Genomic DNA, 12656 nt, shown 5'->3' with positions numbered 1-12656 from the left:
CAAATATGTAATTAAATGAAAGACGTTAAAACTAAGGGTAGAATTGCATCATCAGTACCACTAAAAGGTCATTGTCAAAATGGACTTAAGAATTAAGTAGCTTAGATACATTTTGACTCTAAGAATTAGTAAATTTTCACTTTCACTATAGGAAAAAAAAGAGTCCAGAGGCTTGACTCTAGACCAGGGATTTGTTATAATTTCTTCCACAGATCTAGGTACCCAGGGAGGAGATTAAAAAACCATAACAACAAAGTTCACCTACTTAATCTGTCACATTTCTGCAGTAAAAGTCTCAAAGTTGCTGGCGACAGAAGGGAACCGACTGAGGTATCCAAAAGAAAATTCAAATTATTGTGGCTAAAAGTTGAAAACGTTCAGGAAGCCCTCAGGCCCTCAGAGTGGGGAGGTGACTTCTCTCAGTCTCCAGCTAGAAAACAGCCAAACGCTAGATCTCATCTTGGGTTTAACATTTCTACAGAACACCTGATCTAGGATCACAGCATAGCCCTATTTAAAATTAGCACCACTAATGATTTAATATTATGGTTCTCTTCAGATTATCTCTGACACTATTGAAAACGAACCTGTCATGTAACTAGTAGGACTTTCCTCTTTCACTGGCGCATGAAAAGAAGCCACCTTATTCATTAAGATGGAATTTAGTGCAAATCCATGTTTTGTTTTCGTTTTTGTTTTTAATTTTTATTTTAACATCTTTATTAGAGTATAACTGCTTTACAATGGTGTGTCAGTTTCTGCTTTATAACAAAGTGAATCAGCTATACATATACATATATCCCCATATCTCCTCCCTCTTGCATCTCCCTCCCTCCCACCCTCCCTATCCCACCCCTCTAGGTGGTCACAAAGCACTGAGCTGATCTCCCTGTACTATGCAGCTGCTTCCCACTAGCTATCTATTTTACATTTGGTAATGTATACATGTCCACGTGACTATCTCACTTAGCATACAAATGGTATTTGTTTTTCTCTTTCTGACTTACTTCACTCTGTATGACAGATGCTAGGTCCATCCACCTCACTACAAATAACTCAGTTTCGTTGCTTTTTATGGCTGAGTAATATTCCATTGAGTAATATATATGTGCCACATCTTCGTTATCCATTCATCTGTTGATGCACACTTAGGTTGTTTCCATGTCCTGGCTATTGTAAATAGAGCTGCAATGAACATTTTGGTACATGACTCTTTTTGAATTATGGTTTTCTCAGGGTGTATGCCCAGTAGTGTGATTGCTGGGTCATATGGTAGTTCTATTTTTAGTTTTAAGGAACCTCCATACTGCTCTCCATAGTGTCTGTATCAATTTACATTCCCACCAACAGTGCAAGAGGGTTCCCTTTTTTCCACACCCTCTCCAGCATTTATTGTTTGTAGATTTTTTGACGATGGCCATTCTGACCGGTGTGAGACAATATCTCATTGTAGTTATCATTAGTGCAAGTCCATGTTAAAGAAAGTCTGGAAGCGTTAGTGTTTCACAGAGGAAGAAGAATATTTATCATATCCTCATGTACATCCAAGTAGAAACCTATTTAAGAAGGATGAGAGTGAAGAGTTGGAGGGAAACCTTTAGCGAACCGAGGCTGTGTCTGCTTGGTGGAAGAGTCCCTCACTCCCTTCCACATTTTCCCTCAAGCTACAGAGCATTACACTTCAGCAACCATCTAAGGGAGACTGAAACAACTAACACATAAGGAGAGATATAAATTTAAGTGTGAACACTGAAAGAAGAAACAAATGATTAATAGACTTCCCTGGTCCCCATGCTGATACTCTGATAATAATAAAACTCAGATACAGGCATGTGAGAAGATTATCTGCGTTTCCAAATAACTTCACAGCTAAATGAAATCACTTCAAGCAGTAATCTTCTATTCTGCTTTCCCAAATAAGCCAGCATTAATATATACAAACACTCCCATCAGAGAAAGAGCATCAAGAAGATACAGCACAATTGACATATTTACACTATTAAATGTCAAATAGATAGCTAGTGGGAAGCAGCCGCATAGCACAGGGAGATCAGCTCAGCTCGGTGCTTTGTGACCACCTAGAGGGGTGGGATAGGGAGGGTGGGAGGGAGGGAGACGCAAGAGGGAGGAGATATGGGGATATATGTTTATGTATAGCTGACTCACTTTGTTATACAGCACAAACTAACACACCATTGTAAAGCAATTATACTTCAATGAAGATGTTAAAAAAAAAAAAGACAGCACAAAACATACACATATCTTAATAGTGTGCTTTTCTATAATTATTAAGCATTTTGATTTACTTATTTTAAATGAAGAAAATGAAAACTGAGGTTTTCAATCTGACAGGGATTGCATCTGAGGATTAAAATGTCCAAGTACATACCTCTTAACTCCTCATCTTTTAATTGCTGCATAAATGGTTGCCGAGGAAATGTCCCGACTGGATGAAGAGGCACAAGTGAACTCTCGTTTCCAAGCTTGCAGGTATGACTCACTACCTTTGCTCCCACAAAGTAGGTCCTCCTGAGTTCTTAGAGGCACATATTTCTGCAACCTGGATGACAATTTTAAAAAAGGAGAATGATTATTTATTTTGAATATATGTTTCTAAGAGTAATAGAAGTTAAGGGCAAGTCCCTATTCACATCAAGTTTAGAAGAGAAGTGCGTATTCTCAAATGTGCCCATACAATTTATAGCAGGTAGCTATGGAGGATTATTTTTATGGCAGTATGTTAACAAGACAGTGATTAAACATTATAATGAGAGAACAGAGAAAACGCTGGAACAGTAAGACCACAGAGACACCTGCCAAAGAAGAATCCGGTTACAGGGGTACGACCCCACAAACGACTGAGACCTAGCCCGAGTTCAGGTTCCCTGAGAATTCTTATAACCTAGCTACACCTGTGCACAGAATGACACCATGACATCGTTAAATAGTGACAAGAAAACACAGCGCAGATCGTCACATGCCAACAGGTATGCAACCTGGGGCAAGGGCACTTCTGAAGGTTCTATTTTAACCGCAGCAGATGCACTGAAGCAGCCTGGAGTAGCAGGTTCAGCCTGCAGATTTCTGAGGGAGGACAGAACCTTACGTAATTACAGCATATTAGGGCAGAGATGCTGAGGACAGCCTCAAGGCCGAGGCCAAGTCCAGGTGATACCCTGGGTTCTGACACTGCTTCTGGTGTCTCGGGACAGACACGGACCACGCCTGGAAGGAGAGGGTGGGGGACCAGGCCCAGGGCTGGAGGCAGAGGGGGCCCAGCGCCCACTGGAAGGGTCTCGGCTCTCCTCCCTGAGCTCTTCCTCTAAAATCTTTTCACCTTCATCCTAACATAACCATCTTTTCTTTTATTGTGGCAAGAAAAATTTTCATTTAAATTTAAAAAGTTAAAACCGACTCTTCTGGAGGAAAAGCAACTGCTAATTCCCACCTCCACCCCGCAGCTATGCTTCTCTCTCAGAGCTGCTCCAGGTGGAGGGGCTGGGGACGAGGGGGACAAAGGAGGAGACAGACTGAACTCAAAGCTCTCATTTTTCCCCTGGAGAGTTAAAATATTCTACTAACTTCCACCCCTGCTGCTGCGGCCTCACACTGCAGCTAATCCCCTCCCCACACTGATGGGTGGGGTTGAAGATTCCCTCGGTGACTCCCTATTGCCCTCAGGATAAAAATCCAAACTCTCCTCAGCTTAGGTTACAAAGCTCTTCACCAGCAGATCCCTGAAAACTCACGTGCACTCTCCACTGTGACCTTGAACCTACAAAAGAAAAACTGCCCCAAACCTGGTCTGGAACAGAACCAAATTGCCTACTGTAAAATTCACAACATCCTAGTGAAAAGACATCAACAGCATTCCAGATAAAATGCTTTTATCTAGGCAACTTTCTAATGAACTTGAAGAAGATTGTTTGTTCTGGGAACTCACTACCACCCACCCAGTTGACTTGTCAGCTATCAGAGTCTAAGGATTTATAAGCAGACATTCTTTTCAATGATGATTTAATCATTCTTCCTACCAAGAGGGACTCTCTGAATACACCTACCATGGGCCTCTTCCCTTGCGTTTGCAAAACTGTGATAAAACGCTGCCACGTACTCAAACTCAACTGTTTGAGAAGTTTTCTTTAACAAACACTAACCTCAAGCAGGTCCTGACACCCTGCGGTTTCCAGCATGTTCCTCAGTCTCTAGACTGTATAGGCCTTTGAATAGGCAGCAACCTCCCCCGGGAGCACCTCCAGAGCCTACATATCCCCTGGCTCTCACTCTCCTTCCTTTACTATAACCCCCCTCTTCTCCCCCATCTTCCAGCCTCCCAAACCTAGGTCATCTATCAGTTTCTCCGGAACCATCTGCCATGAGTGTCTGGACCGCAGGCCTTCCCAGCTTCTGTATCAGAGCTGTTACCACACTGCACTCTATTTATCTCCCTAGACTGGAAGCTTACTGAAGACAGTGCTGGGCCTTTTTATTTCTGTTATCTCTCACCTTATCACAGAGCCTGGTTCAAAATGAGCACGTAATAAGTGTTTGTTGAATGAATGAATGTAGGAGAGAGATGAAGCTGAAAAAAAATTTTTTACTGCATGAGGTATTCACTGTGCAGCTTCAAAACCGCCCCTAAGATGCAGTGTGGTTCTGGACTGAGGGGGGCTGGACTCCACAAGGCAGCCCATGCAGCACTCTCCAGCAGACCGGCTCAGAGCAGGCACGTAAGGACCCCGTAAGGACTGTCCCAAGTCCACTGGAGGGCACAGACAGCTCAGCAGGAGGTGGTTCAAATGCACAATTCCCTGAAGTTTTGCAACCAGAGGAAAACCACAGGGGATCTTAGAGGAGAAGCAACATAAAAAGGGGGACAATAGAAGATGGGTAACAGTTTCAAGGTACCCTCACAGATGGAATCTTCCTGGCATAGGAACACCAAAATTTAGTTTTTCGTGAAAATATGTTAAGTAGGGTTTTGAGATATAAAGACCTGCGGAAGCACCAGGAAAACTCAGGAGAAACTTTTGTTGTTGTTGTTTTTTACTCCTGGTTGGCTTTTGGATGGGGCTGGGAGGACTTGTAAATGCCTTAAGGGAAAGACAGCCTCTGTTCCATGCCCACCTCCCCCAGTACTCCATATCTCTTTCCCCAACAACAAACCCCATCGAGGCCCGGGCATGGCATGGAGGACGAGGCAGAGGACGCCCAGGCACCCTGCCTCCTGTGTACCAATTATGAGATTTCCTCTCATCGAAGACAACCTCCATTCGGTACTAAGTTGTTTTTGCAAATGCGCGTGCCGAGTGGTGGAGTGGACGGCCGCTTCCTGTTTGCTGCTGGGGTTCTCACATGTCCCTGGCGGGACAAGGTAATGGAGTCAACGGGAGTGTAAACATAACCCTGTCCCCCCAGAAGCCATGGCTTCGCCCACGCAGCTCGGGAAAGTGCAGCACAGCGCAGGTGGTCCACACACAAGTTCTCTGGCCTTCTTCCAAGTATACCAATTACCTATGGTACGTCATGGATCTTCAACCTGGTATAGTTTCCCCAAAATGGCTCAACATTTAATATCTTTTTGAAGAGCACTTCTAGTCCTTAGGAATCTGACCTGACGGTAAGTGCAGGACACAAATCTGCCAGATCTGAGCAGTAACACTCTGCCTGCCTCTGAGCATGAAGGACAGGAGAGCCTGCAGCTAACCAGAGAGGGGCCGGTTCGTGCAGCGAAAGGCAGCTGACGGGGCCTCCTGTCTCCAAAGCTCTCTAGAGTTTTCTTTACTTACTGCAGAAAAAAGAGCCAGCATATATCCAAAGATCTTACATTTAACGGGCCTTTAACCGACCTGAGAACAAATTAATTTTTTCTATTTCACTTTATAAAGCTCAGCCTTTCTCATTCTTGCACATCTATACTTAGAAAAAAGAATGAGTAATATTAAAACACAGTACCAGTATGCTGAACAGCACTGACACAACAGATAGAAAACGTATGCAGTACTGTCCTCCATTCCACACATATATGAAAGCTTCTAAAGAGACTTATTATAGAACACGTGGGAATTCCCCACATGAATCTAAGACTCTTTTGACTGACTGAAAGTAGAATTGAGGGGCCAGGGAAGGGACTTCCCCTGCCGTTGATTAAAAACATTATTCTGTTTTTGAGTTGTCATACCGAGTTGATCATGAAGTGAACAAAAGCCCCCTTAAAATGTACTCTTTGAACTTTCTCTTCTAGTACTGGATTCTAAGATGGGCTTACAGACACAATCCTCTGACACACTAAAAACAATTTCTTAAGTAAGTTCACAATCGTAAGAAGAAGGAACATGAAGTTCTAATGTTCTGAAAACACACTTTAACCAGTCCACCTTAATGAAACGTGCGCACCTACGGATGAAATGAAGTGTCTGCAAATGTGGATTTGCAAAGTCGGTCATTTTCGGCATCACAAACTTATTACAGGGTTTTTTTGAAATAGTAGGTTCCTTAAGAGCACATACAATGATGATTTGATGAACAAAAGCAATTTTTATATATATCATTTCAAGAACGTTCCTATTATATGCCAAAACAATAAAATATTCTTCTTCTTTCATTCTTCTTTAGAAATGGACTTGAAGTGAAAATGTAAAGTCATTTGAGTTCAAAAAACTAATCAGACAAAAAAAATCAAATTAATTGAGAATTTCACCCCACAAACAACACAACAAGCAATCTGTAATGTGAACTCCTAAGGTTTGAACGGAGTAGCCCACGTGGTACGAGGATGTAGCACACAGGATATGAAGATTTTTAAATAAAACCAATAAAGCAAATATACAAAGACTGGGAGAAACATAGTTACTAACTACTTCAAGTCCTTTTTAGGCCTAGGCAGTTTTTATTTATTCTTCAGGCTTTAAACACAAAGTACAAAAAATAGTACAGAAAATAATAGGCATGGTTTAAATATAACAGGGTCCAGACAGATAGGACAATTAACAAGTCTCTTAAATTAGGACTACACTCTGCTTACTGACTTGCTTCCAAAGGGTAGAGTATGCTAAGGGGTGGGGTGGGGTGGGGAGAATACGTTTACAGTGGAGGAACCTTGCAAACACTACCCTGGCCAGGTGACCAAGGTCAGCAACATCAGGGAGAAGTCGTGATGATGGCATGTTGCCTGCACACAACATGATAAGAGTATCACTTCACCTCTGTAGTCTTCCTCTTAAAACCCCACAACCCCAGGCTAATAATCAGAAAAACATGAGAGATATCTGAACTGAGGAACGTTCTACAGAACATCTTACCAGTATTCCTCAAAACTGACATCATCAAAAACATGGAAAACCTAAGAAACTGTCACAGACCAGAGGAACTTAAGAAGACATGATGACAAGATGTAATGTGATATCCTGGGTGGATCCTGGAACAGAAAAAGGGTATTACGGAAAAACTAGTGAAGTCTGAATAAAATGTGGATTTTAATTAGTTAATACTAATGTACCAATGTTTGTTCCTTAATTGTGACAAATATGATAAGGTAAGAGTTATCAACTGGGGTAACTGGGTGGGGGACGTATGGGAACTCTCTGTACTATCTTTGCAACTTTTCTGAAAGTATTCTAAATAAATAGTTTATTCAAACTTTTAAAAACTCCGTCCACGGCGCCAATGCCTGGTGCTTCAGGTGGGTGCTGCAACACTGGCTTGCACCAACAGGGACAAACACAGGCGAGGACCCCGGCCACTCTGTATGCTGACCGACTTCGGCCAATTTGGGAACCTAAGATGCCAGGGACCACAGATGGTGTGCATGTGAAACAGGAACAGACATCTCTGAGTGCCTAACACCCCCATTTGAAGTGAAAAATAGGCAATTTTATGCAAGAAAAAAAGACAAAGCCTAAATGCGTTGGCCTGGAGCCACCAGTGCTCTGTGAAAACACACGACAAACCAGCCTCTAGCCTTCACTTAGCAAGTAGCACTGCCAGAATCCAAGCAGGTGTGAAAATGAGTTGTGCAGCCTTCCCTCCCATACCCTACAGGCTCTGTGTCCTATTTCCTTACCGTAAAAAAGGTAACTCAGAGAAGGGGAGGCACAGAACTCCCTTAAAGATTTGTAGGAGGAAGACCATTAAAAGACTTTTCTGGCCAAGGAGTACACAACTCTAGTTTCAAAAAACCAGGGCACATGGTACCGTGTGAGCCATGGTCCGCAGGGCGGAGGTGAAGCCCCTGAAGTGCTGCACAATGTGGAAAGACACTTGTCTACAGAATAAACATGTGGCATGACTCCGTTTGCTGCAATGGATTTCCTTCATTGCCTTGAATTTTAATCGAAAAAGAAATCTGGGGATTTGTCTTCTCTAACCAAAAAGTTCCAGAATTCATAAGCTGGATGAATATGCAGTACTCGTTAAGCCAGGAAATTAAAATACAAATGACTAAATTTTTTTCAGAAAACTAACACACTGTCAGTCAAAATCATAACAGTTCTAGAGGGAAAGTGACCAACTATTTAAAGTTTATCTGAAAGAGAAATGATGTAGAAATATCCCAGACAAATCTAAAAAATAGTAATACGCTGCTGCTGCTGAAGTAGGGTGTTCTAACAGCTCCCGTACTTAAGACAGTGTGGTATGTATCTGGAATCAACAGACGGACCCATGGAAGAGTAACATGCCCGAAAATACAACAAATATTAAAAATTGGTTCATTTACTCAAACGTCTATCGCGGTATGCGCACTGCTGATGGTTCCTTGACAGTGAAACAAAAAAGGCAAAGTCAGACCAAAAGGACAAAGTATGTGAATACGGCCAACCCCATGGGGTAAGTTAGATGTTTTTCTCACATCTTACCTCTGAATCTATTCCAGATAGATGTTTAATTATATAACAGCCTAGCATTACAAGAATAAAACACAGGTGATATTTATACATAATTTAGTGATGGGAAAGATGTAAGTTCAAGAATAATCATTGTGAACTGTGTTAACCTGTCAACAGGGGCATGATTAAATAAATGGATGGTTACGTAGACCTCATTGATTAAGAAATGTATTTATTAACATGCAAAATGTCAGTATTTAGTAAAAAGGTAAGGTATAAAAATTATGTGTGCAGTACAAATACCTAGATATAGATATTAAAGATGACACTGACAGGAAACATCTATTCTGCAAAGGTGTCAAGACTCCTCAAATTAATCTATAAAGTCAACTCATGAACTCAATCCAAGGAAGATTCTTCTTGTAATCTAAGTCTAAAATGCATGTCAGACAAAAGGCAAAAAGTAGGGACAATTTTAAAAAAGAACAAGGAGAAGAAGGGAGGATTTACCCTACCAGACAATAAGATACAATAAAGAAATAAAGATATCATAAAGAAAGTGTAGAACTGAAGCAAGAAAAAAACCCCAATAAAACAAAAAAGACCTACATAGATGGAAACTTGACGTGGCAAGATGGCACTGCACGTCAGTAGAGAAAAGATGCACCATTGATAAATGCTGCTAGGAAAACCGGCTGTCCACGGGAAAATAAAATGCAGTAACTACAACTCACAATATACACACAACTCCATTTCAGATGGACTGCAGGTGAACCTGTGAAAAGCAAACCTTTAAAACTTTTAGTAGAAAAGAGAGGAGAATATTTTTATATGACCTCAGCCTAAGGAAGAATTTTTCAAATAAGACACAAAGAAACAATGCAAAAAGGACTGATTAAATTTGACTGCATAAAAGGAAACTCCTGGGCTTCCCTGGTGGCGCAGTGGTTGAGAGTCCGCCTGCCGATGCAGGGGACACGGGTTCGTGCCCCGGTCCGGGAAGATCCTACATGCCACGGAGCGGCTGGGCCCGTGAGCCATGGCCGCTGAGCCTGCGTGTCCAGAGCCTGTGCTCCACAACGAGAGAGGCCACAACAGTGAGAGGCCCGCGTACCACAAAAAAAAAAGGAAACTCCTATTCAACAAAAAGCATTATTTAAAAAGTGAATGATCAAGCCCAAAACCAGGAGAAGATAACTGTACACATACAGACAGCAAAGAAGGGGTAATAAAGATTGTTTAAATTAATAAGAAAAGGAAACCAATAGGAAAAGGGGGCACATGAGTGGCATACACACTTCACTGAAGACACTCAAGTAGCTACATTCTCAATCTCACTAGTAATCAACAAAATTTTTATTAAAACCACAGTGAGATACCATTTTATACCCATCAAATGGCAAAATTAAAATCTGACAATGCCAAGTGTTTGTGAGGATACGGAGCAAGGTACAAGCACTGTAGAGAGCAGTTGCATTACAGCTACTCAGTTTGAAGTGGTGCACATTCTAAGACCCAGGAATTTTCTGGTTATATACCCCAGATGAACTAAGTACATGCACTAAGGAGATACAAAAAAATGCTTACAGCCACATTTTTCAATAGTGAAAAAATTGCAAAACTTAAAATGTCTCTCGACAGGAAAATGTATTTTAAAAAGGTGACGTATTTATGAAACAGAATACTGTAAAAACAAATAAAATGAGTGACTACAGCTATAGATATTAGCATGAGTAAATCTCAGAAACATACTATTGGACCAAAAAGGCAAGCTATGATGATGCACATGATATGTACTAAGTGATGGATGCTGAGATGTGCTGCTTAGGTCTCCCTTTATGGAAGAAGGGCTTATTCCCCCAGCTACTGGGAGCGCTGCAGGCTGACAGCCCTCAACTGAAAAGAGTCACCTTGTCAAAGTCAGGTCCCCTCTCCGGGGGCAGCCTATGCCTGATAACTGGTCACAGCGAGGCTACGAATGCTTGGCTCCTCGCCCCAACTTAGGACAATTCTGAAGGGCTGTCCCACCTCCAGGGCTCCCTCTGGCATTGGCTAAGGCCTTTCTTGTGACTGCACTGCAGCCTAATTTCTCTCTCTCTGCCCAATCCCACGTCCTTCTCTCTCACAGGTGTTAATCCTAAAATATCCTTAATAAACCTCCTGCCTGTTAATCTCTTTCTCAGAGTCTGCTTTCCTTGGAGCTCTCCTTTCAACAGGTACAATTTATATCTTGTTTGAAAACATGTACCACACAAATTTAAGAAGACTGAAATCATACCAAGTATTTGCTCTGACCACAATGGAACAAAGCTAGAAATCAATAGCAGAAGAAAAACTGGAAAATCCACAAGCATGTGGAAATTAACAACACAGTCTTGAACAACCAACGGGTCATAGAAGAGATCAGAGGGGAAATTAGAACTATCTTGAGACAGACAAAAAGGAAAACACAATGTACTGAAATTTCTGGGATATAATAAAATCAATACTAAGAGGGAAGTTTATAGTGGTAAACACCTACATTAGAAAAGAAGAAAGATCCCATATAAACAAGCTAAACTTATACCTCAGGGAACTAGAAAAACAAGAACAAACTAAGCCCAAAGTTGGCAGAAGGAAGGAAATAATAAAGATTAGAGCAGAAATAAACAAAATAGAGAGTAGAAAAACGATAGGGAAAAATTAACGAAAAGAGTTGGCTTTTTGAAAAAAATCAGCAAAACTGACAAAACATTTAGCTAGACTAAGAAAAAAAGAAAACTCAAATAAATAAAATCAGAAATGAAAGAGGAAATGTAACAACTGATACTGCAGAGACAAAAAGGATTGTAAGAGACTGCAATGAATAATTATATATCAACAAACTGGATAACACAGAAGAAACAGAAAAATTCCAAGAAACCTACAACCCACCAAGACCAAATCATGAAGAAGACCAAATCTGAAGAGTGTTAAGGAGGCTGAATCAGTAGTCAAAAACTTCCCAACAGGGCTTCCCTGGTGGCGCAGTGGTTGAGAGTCCGCCTGCCGATGCAGGGGACACGGGTTTGTGCCCCGGTCCGGGGAGATCCCACGCGGCTGGGCCCGTGAGCCATGGCCGCTGAGCCTGCACGTCCGGAGCCTGTGCTCTGCAACGGGAGAGGCCACAACAGTGAGAGGCCCGCGTACCGAAAAAAAAAAAAAAAAAAAAACTTCCCAACAAAGAAAAGCACAGGACCAATGGTCACTGGTGAATTCTATCAAGTAGTTAAAGAAGTATTAAAGCTAATTCTTCTCAAACTGGTACTGGCATAAAGACAGACACGTTGACCAACGGAATAGAGAAAGACTCCAGATATAAATCCACGCATATAGGTCAGTAGATCTTCAATAAGGGTGCCAAGAATACACAAAAGGGAAAAGACAATCTCTTCAATAAATGACGTTGGGAAAACTGGATATCCACATGCAAAAGAATGAAATTGGACGCTTATCTTATGTTGTATACAAAAGTCGACTCAAAATGGATTAGACTTAAACATTAAGACCCAAAACTGTAAAACTCCTAGGAGAAAACATAGGGGAAAAGCTTCATGACACTGGTCTTGCAACAAAACCAAAAATAGACAAACATCTGTACATTAAACTAAAAAGCTTTTGCACAGCGAACAATCTAACAGAGTGAAAAGGAGTACCTACAGTATGAGGGAAAATATTTACAGATCATATATCTGATAAAGGGTTAATATCCATGATATTTAAGGGCTGTTACAACTCAACAGCATAAATAAATAGATACACAAATAGATAAATAAATAAGTTAAATGATTAAAAATGTGCAAAGGACTTGAA

General features: G+C 41.3%; 1 long non-coding RNA gene across 1 annotated transcript in view; it reads right to left on the bottom strand.

The window, feature by feature from the left end:
* The window catches only part of LOC116759285, a 207125-nt gene that overhangs the window by 134420 nt on the left and 60049 nt on the right, over positions 1-12656 (bottom strand). The window contains exon 4 of the long non-coding RNA XR_004351405.1: positions 2390-2560. This is a non-coding gene — a long non-coding RNA (uncharacterized LOC116759285). The remainder of the gene's footprint in view (positions 1-2389; positions 2561-12656) is intronic.

Source organism: Phocoena sinus, chromosome 9, assembly GCF_008692025.1.
Source record: "Phocoena sinus isolate mPhoSin1 chromosome 9, mPhoSin1.pri, whole genome shotgun sequence".
NCBI classification, from domain to species: Eukaryota; Metazoa; Chordata; class Mammalia; order Artiodactyla; family Phocoenidae; genus Phocoena; species Phocoena sinus.
Note: the sequence above shows the minus strand (reverse complement) of the source record. Positions and strands in the feature narration are given on the sequence as shown.